Raw genomic sequence first — 7,024 nt, 5'->3', positions numbered from 1 at the left:
TCCCTCCCCTTGTCCCCCACACCCCGACAAGCCCCGGTATGTGATGTTCCCCTCCCTATGTCCATATGTTCTCATTGTTCAACTCCCACTTATGAGTGAAAACATGTGCTGTTTGATTTTCTGTTCCTGTGTTAGTTTGCTGAGAATGACGGTTTCCAGCTTCATCCATGTCCTTGCATGTATTTTTAAATATTCCTCAGTCACATTACAAACAGTGGCTTGCATCTGACCTAGATAACAATATACACTAAATGAGAATAAACAAAGCTTATTTTCATTTATTTAACTATGTATATTTTGAAGGGATAATGGATAGTTTTATTTTCTAAATATATTTAAGGGCATGCTTGCTGAAGTATTCTTGAGTAGGTAACTGCAGGTATAGAATGATCAATACTAAAAAGGTCAAGTGATCTGCAATAATGCTGGAACAAATGCTGCCCTGCCTAACCCCATTTTAAAACTGGTTTCCATTAGATAGTAATATTTTATAACCTCATAATTCAAAGAGTTACATAGTGTTTCTCAAGCACTCATGTATAGATGGTACATTACTACTTATTACTGAAAAGAATGAGATGATTCCTTTCCATTTGAACCATAAAACACTGGCACAGACAAATATATGTAAGGGAAGGTATATAATCTACCCACAAGAGTAAGATAAGAAATTGTTCCTATTATTTCTAGAATTCGTAGTAATATAAATATACACATATAATTATGCCTACATGTTGGCATATTTTATTATAGGGAGAGAAGGTTATAGTTTTTCTTATTTTTTAAATATTTGCTTTCTACCCTCACCAATTCCTCTTTCATTATGCACTCCTTCCCACACCCACATCTAAAGATATACTGCCCTGAAAGAGTCATTGATTTTTATCAGACCAAGACTCCAGATGTCTGATTGCTTTGGCAAGAGAATCCCTCTGGGATCCAGCGTGTCTCTTTTGCTTTATTTATTTTCCCATAAATTGAGCAGGATCATGTAGTTCATATACTAAGTAGTATTGATTAAGGCAGGTGCATGTGCACATATTCTCATACTCAGTGTTTCCTTTACTGTATATCCATGAAACATGTTTATTCTACTACAGACTAGAAATGAGCATCGCACATTCCACATTCCCCAATTCTTTGTTTTACATTATTTATTTGCTTACAGTAAAACAATGCATAGGAAACATTGCAAGTAAATTGTCTCAAAATGTTCAGTAAAGAAGATTTATTTGAAGTGTGTGGAGTCTTACACTACATCTGTATCTCAAGATATATGCTTTAATCTTCATCTAAGAATTGTAAAGGAAAGAAGCTGAAACCCTAAGAGACAGAAAAGTCAAAGATTATATATTGCATAGGCTTGAAAATCTTTAAAAGCTAAGTTAAGAGAAATGAGCTGGGACCCTAAATTTGAAGAAGGTCAATGAAAACAAAAAGAACCTATCAAGTAAAGTCTCTAGAAATTTACAGGCAGATTCTAAATTCTCAAAACGATGGTTAGAAACTTGTACATTTAGAGGGCTTAATAAAAGGACTGAAGACTGCTGAGAGGAAGGACTAAACATTGTGAGAATCTGGAAAGTTGTAAATTCCTTCTCTATTTCTCTTTTCTTCTCTGTAGAGTCTTGGAATATTGCAAACATCCTGTCCGCTGGCTCAATTTTCTTATATCCAAAGGAGAAAGAGGCCTTGCCAGGCCTTCTTATCTTTATCATCAATAAATATTTATTATTTAGTATCTATTATAGTCATGACTCTGCACTAGGTACTAACTTAGACCTTGGAAGTTTGGTGCAAAGGATAATGGAATTTAAAGGGGCCTTCCGTGCTAATATTCTATCTTCTGCTTAATCTGTTTGCACATGTCCTTCGGGATCTATCTGTGTGAGCCACACACTCTCCTGGCTTCTCCCCTTGAAAATGAAGTACTCTCTACCCTTCTCTATAATTAGCATGGGGCCTGAAATACTCAAACAATTTAATTTGACTTTTCCCCATGTCTTCAGGCAGCATACACAAAGCTGGCTCCACTTTACATATTCAAACGCAAGATGAATATGAATATGGAAGGCCTGAAGAAAGTGCTCCAAATGAATATCTCGAGGCTACTTATAATTTTCTACAAATTCAGCTCAGGAACAAGGGTTTTATTCATTTTCCCCACTGTAAATTTTCAAGGACTGAATAATTAAGAAGATCAAGTGTAAAACTTCCTCCCCTACATTCCATAGATGAGCTTTCTAAGAAAATGATACATTCTTCTTTTAAGTAATATTAATGTCTCCTAATATCATCAAAGTTCAAGCTAGAATGGACTTTATTAATTAAAAATCTTTGGGTTACAATCAACAAAAATCTAACTTAAGCTAATTTTAAATTAAGAACAATTTATTGATTCATGTGACTTGTAAGTTCCAGGATACAGGTGCATCATGCATGAAAGAAGCTGATGTCTGATGTCACTCAGACTCTTTCTCCGTCTCTCAGAAAATCTCTCTCCACATGGTAAGAAAAGAAAAAACATGGATGACCCTGGGCCCACACTCGTATCTCATCAGCTTAATAACCCCAGCGGAAAGCTATTTTTTTCTTGGGAGAACTCTGGCCCAGTTGGCATCTTGTGTCAATTGCTGAACAAACCACTGTGACTGGGTGGCTGCAGGAAGAAGGGTGTACTCAGTCAATGGCCAGTGACACCCTTCCAGTGAGAGGAGAGAGAACATGGAGGAGGAGTGTTGGTTCTATTCAAATCAATCTCCTGTAGCTCCTGTGAGGATACAAGACCATGCAACCTCACAGAAGAAGGAATTCTAGTATCAAAAGAAGCAAGAGGCCTGCTGGAGGACCTATAACAATGGTCACCTAGCTCAATGGATCCAAAGCCTAGAGAGGAAATGTCATTTCCCACGGTTCCACACAGCTAGTCAATGGCGGAGCTGGTAATGGGATCTATGTCTTCTGATTCTTAATATTTCTTTTAAAGCTATTTATTCTATCAACTGTATTTCAGCAAGGATGAAAAAAGAAAAAAAGACTTTTATAATTTCTTTCAAGGTTCTCTTTGTTGAGTTGATGTGGCTCCAAGTGCCCTGGACAATAGCTCTGAATTTCTGGGGCAGGTATTGCCACCACCTTGCACCTGGTCATTTGGATCAGTCATTTGACATCTCTCTTTGCTCATGAGAATAACATCATCTGCCCTCCCTCGACCTAGTTAAGTATAAAAATCGATTTTATATGAAACGGTAAATTTTATGTTAAAAAGTCAAGGTCTGTGACTCTCCATGAGATGGATAAAATACTAAGCATTACCCAAACTGATTTAACAAACTTATTTTGATGGAGCCTCTCTCATGACCCATCTTGCTTGGAAATGCTGCCCTGTAAGCACATGAAATACTTTTATTACTTTTCTTGGAAACATACTTAATTCTGTTTCTAAATTGCTCCTCATATGAACTCATTCTAACCTAGAGAGTTGGCTTAGCTTTCTCATGCACATGGAAATTGAACTGTCATTGTTCATTTCTTTGGGTTTCCAGCTGCTTTGCCTGTTCCACACTTCTGATGAGGAAAATTACCTTCCTAACTGTGACTGTCTGGTTTGCAAGTATCATCTCCCCCTCTGAGACTTGCATTGGTGGGCTTCTTGATTCTTATTAACAGGTGAGGGGACGGGGTTGCTGATGGTGTGGTTGGAAGAGAAAATTTCTCAACCATAAAGACTGGTGTTTAGAGGTTGTTTTTCATAAAGCTCATCACCACAGGTAAACTCATCTCCTCTACAAATTTCCAGCTGTGAGACCTGAATCTGAGGCTGGAAGCACAGTGTTCTCAGTAAAGCATCTCTGTGTTTGCAACATACTTAATGGCCTCTAAGGCACACTTGTACACATATAAAAGAGCACTCTCATTTTTAGACAATATATCCTCTTTTTCTTGGCATGATGGTCCTCCTATATTTGGACAATTTCTTGTTCAGGAATAACTTTACAAAAACAAATAACTCTCAATAGTTAATAACATAAGCCATTCTCCTCTAGACATGATTTACTTTGTGAGTAATTCTTGATTGCTTTATACCCAATAGCTAATTATCCAGTTATTACTCAGTGATAGTTTTTCTATACTACTAACTTCCTCAGTCAGTGTTTGATAATCTCAAGATTGGACCACTGTGGCAAAATTCATTTCATAGTGATTTATAACATTGTGTTCTTACTATGACACAGTAAACCATGTGCTACACTAGTCTATTTAAGGAGAAGTCTCCAAGCCTGCTTGGATTTTCTTTTTAAAAATTAAGTATTTAAGATTTTTGATATTTTCTCAATGAATAATGATTTATTTCAAAATGTTCTTTAAAATTCTCTAATATTTAGAATGTTTATAAATAGAAAAATTTAGAGATGCCAAAGCAAAAACTCTGGTAAATATCAGATGCATCATTTAAACAATAACAATACATAAAGAAGCAAATTATAATACTTAAAACTTGAAAATTGATCATTGAAAAGTATTCTCCATTTCAAAGGAGAATGTGATGAAAGATTTCCTTAGATTTTCTGTAAACATTTGCTTCCAAATTAAATTCATATCTGTATTTTATATGAGATTGTATACCTCAATAATGTTGTACAGAAACTAAATTTGACTGAATTCTTTGCATTTGGTCAATGTACTTTAATTCTCCAAATTCATACTTCCATTCTACAAAGCAAACAAAGACTTCACTGACTATTGAGATAAAAAGCCACTCAAAGAATGAACCTTGGCGATTTAATGTTACGTTCCATTTCATGCTTAATGTTCTGTGTAGAGAAAGAAAGAAAATGTTAACAGTGTTCCATGATTCAATGATTTTTGAGATAAGAATATTTTCAATTTATGATTCTATGGTTCAGAAAGAGTGCTTAGACACTGAAAGAGTGCAGTGAGACACATTTTATGACCACCAAGGGCATTGTCTTCTTAGAGTCTAGGTTACCTGGCATGTGGCAGTCATTTAATAAAGATTGAGTAAAGTTACAGAGTTTTAATACTCTTGCGTTTCATTGAAATTATATGCTGGAATATTAGACTATTTTATAAACTCTTCTGACTTTCTTCTATCCTATGTTTTCAATTAATAAATGAAAAGTTTTTAAGATCTTACTTCCACACTGATTCCAAAGCACGTAATCACCATATGATGTGGTCTTATTTTCTGATTCTCCTTTCACTGTTTTCTTCTAATTGGATTGTACTGTTGACATGGATAATTTTCAAATTCTGTAGATGGAAACTTGGTCAGCATCAAATAAATTCTTGTTGATACGTATCATCATCCATTTAGATAAGCGATTGATTGCAGTTACTGCTAGTATAAATCATATTTGGTATTGTATGGATGTTAGTTCAAAGTTTTCAGAGTGACATAACTATAGAAGTTACATCATCCCACTCCCATGAAAGAGAAAATGGAGGGAATGAGGGGCTTGTAATTTTTCCAAGGTCATACAGGTAAAATGTTCTTATGCTAATCTAGATTAAAGATATAAATCTAGATCTGAGAATATTACAAACAAAAGCATTTTCCTCTATGCCATTCTGCTAACTCTTTTGGTGGAGGATGGACAGTAAAGACAGTTTCAACTTTCTCACACACATGGTGCTTTGTCATTAACAACTTGGATCCACCAGTACAGCTTTGGGTAATGATTTCACATAGAGGAGATGCAGAGAAATTAATCATTTTGATAGATCTAGAGTTTGCTAGTAGCAAATGGCTCTAGGAGGTGGGGATGTAGATTTTAGGAGGCAATTCAAAATAAGTCTCAACTTGTCCAATTATATAACCCCTTACTTGGAAATGTATACAGGTTAAAACATATATATTTTCTTTTTGGACTCTAATTATAAAGGTTTCTAATGTTCACATATATCATGTTGCTTAAATCATTTTCATTAAACTTCACCAATAGTATAATTTTGACTAAAATATTTTATTCTAATATGTTGGAGCTTATTTCATGATATAAATGAATATGCCTCATAGTTAAAAGACTTTTTTTGTGGACTATCTGTGCTTGGAAAGTTATAATAATTTTTTATTGAGCACTTATTATATATTTACCCCATTCTGAGCACTTTCCACGTGCTGGATCACACATGTGGGAATGAGGTAGTCTCTATTCCCATTGCTGAGGAAATTGGAGTGCAGAGGGATAATATGTTTATTGACTAGTTTTAGATACAAATAGACTCTGGGAGACCTGAGTATTGGTCTGATTTTAATATGCTAAAACTTCACCCAGAAAAATACAAGGTCCTGTATTTGAGTCTAAAACAGCTGCCCAAGTACATAATGAGAAAAATGTGTCTTATCAACAGACTATAAATATAAAAGATGCAGAACTTTTGCTGAAGAAGAAGCTCTAGAAAAGTCAATGGAATTTTGAGGATGCCAAAAATAGTGAACCTAACACTGAGGGAGGCACTGAACCTCATTAGAGGAGAGCAAGAATCCAGCTCCCCTCTGTTTTTGGATTCTTACAATCTTAGAATGGGTTCTGGGCCTAATTCTGCATTTTTAAAAACTTGTAAACAAACTCAGATATATTCAAAACAAAGCAACTAGAAAGCAAGGGTTTCAACACTATGTTAGATGAAAAATGATCAAAAGAGTTGGCAGTATTTACCACTGAGGAAAACAATAAATAAAGCCTCAGGGATAATAGGATAGCTGTCCACCAATATCTGAGGAACTGACACAATCAGGGGGGATTACGTTTATTTAGTACTACCCCAAGTAGTAAAACTGGCAAGAGTGAGTAGAAGCAGCTATAAACAGAGGATTCAAGTCTTAACAAGCAAGATCTTTCTAATGGTTGGAGCTTTACAAATATGACATGAACTGCTTTGAGAGATAATAAACTCTCTGATACTGGATGACCACGCAGAAGAGATATTGCAACAGAGATACAAAAATTAGATGGATGGTTAGACTGGATCTTTGAGTTTCAATCCTGTGATTTTTTTT

The sequence above is a fragment of the Mandrillus leucophaeus genome, unplaced genomic scaffold (assembly GCF_000951045.1).
Source record: "Mandrillus leucophaeus isolate KB7577 unplaced genomic scaffold, Mleu.le_1.0 Scaffold881, whole genome shotgun sequence".
Taxonomy (NCBI): domain Eukaryota; kingdom Metazoa; phylum Chordata; class Mammalia; order Primates; family Cercopithecidae; genus Mandrillus; species Mandrillus leucophaeus.
This window is presented reverse-complemented; position numbering follows the sequence as displayed.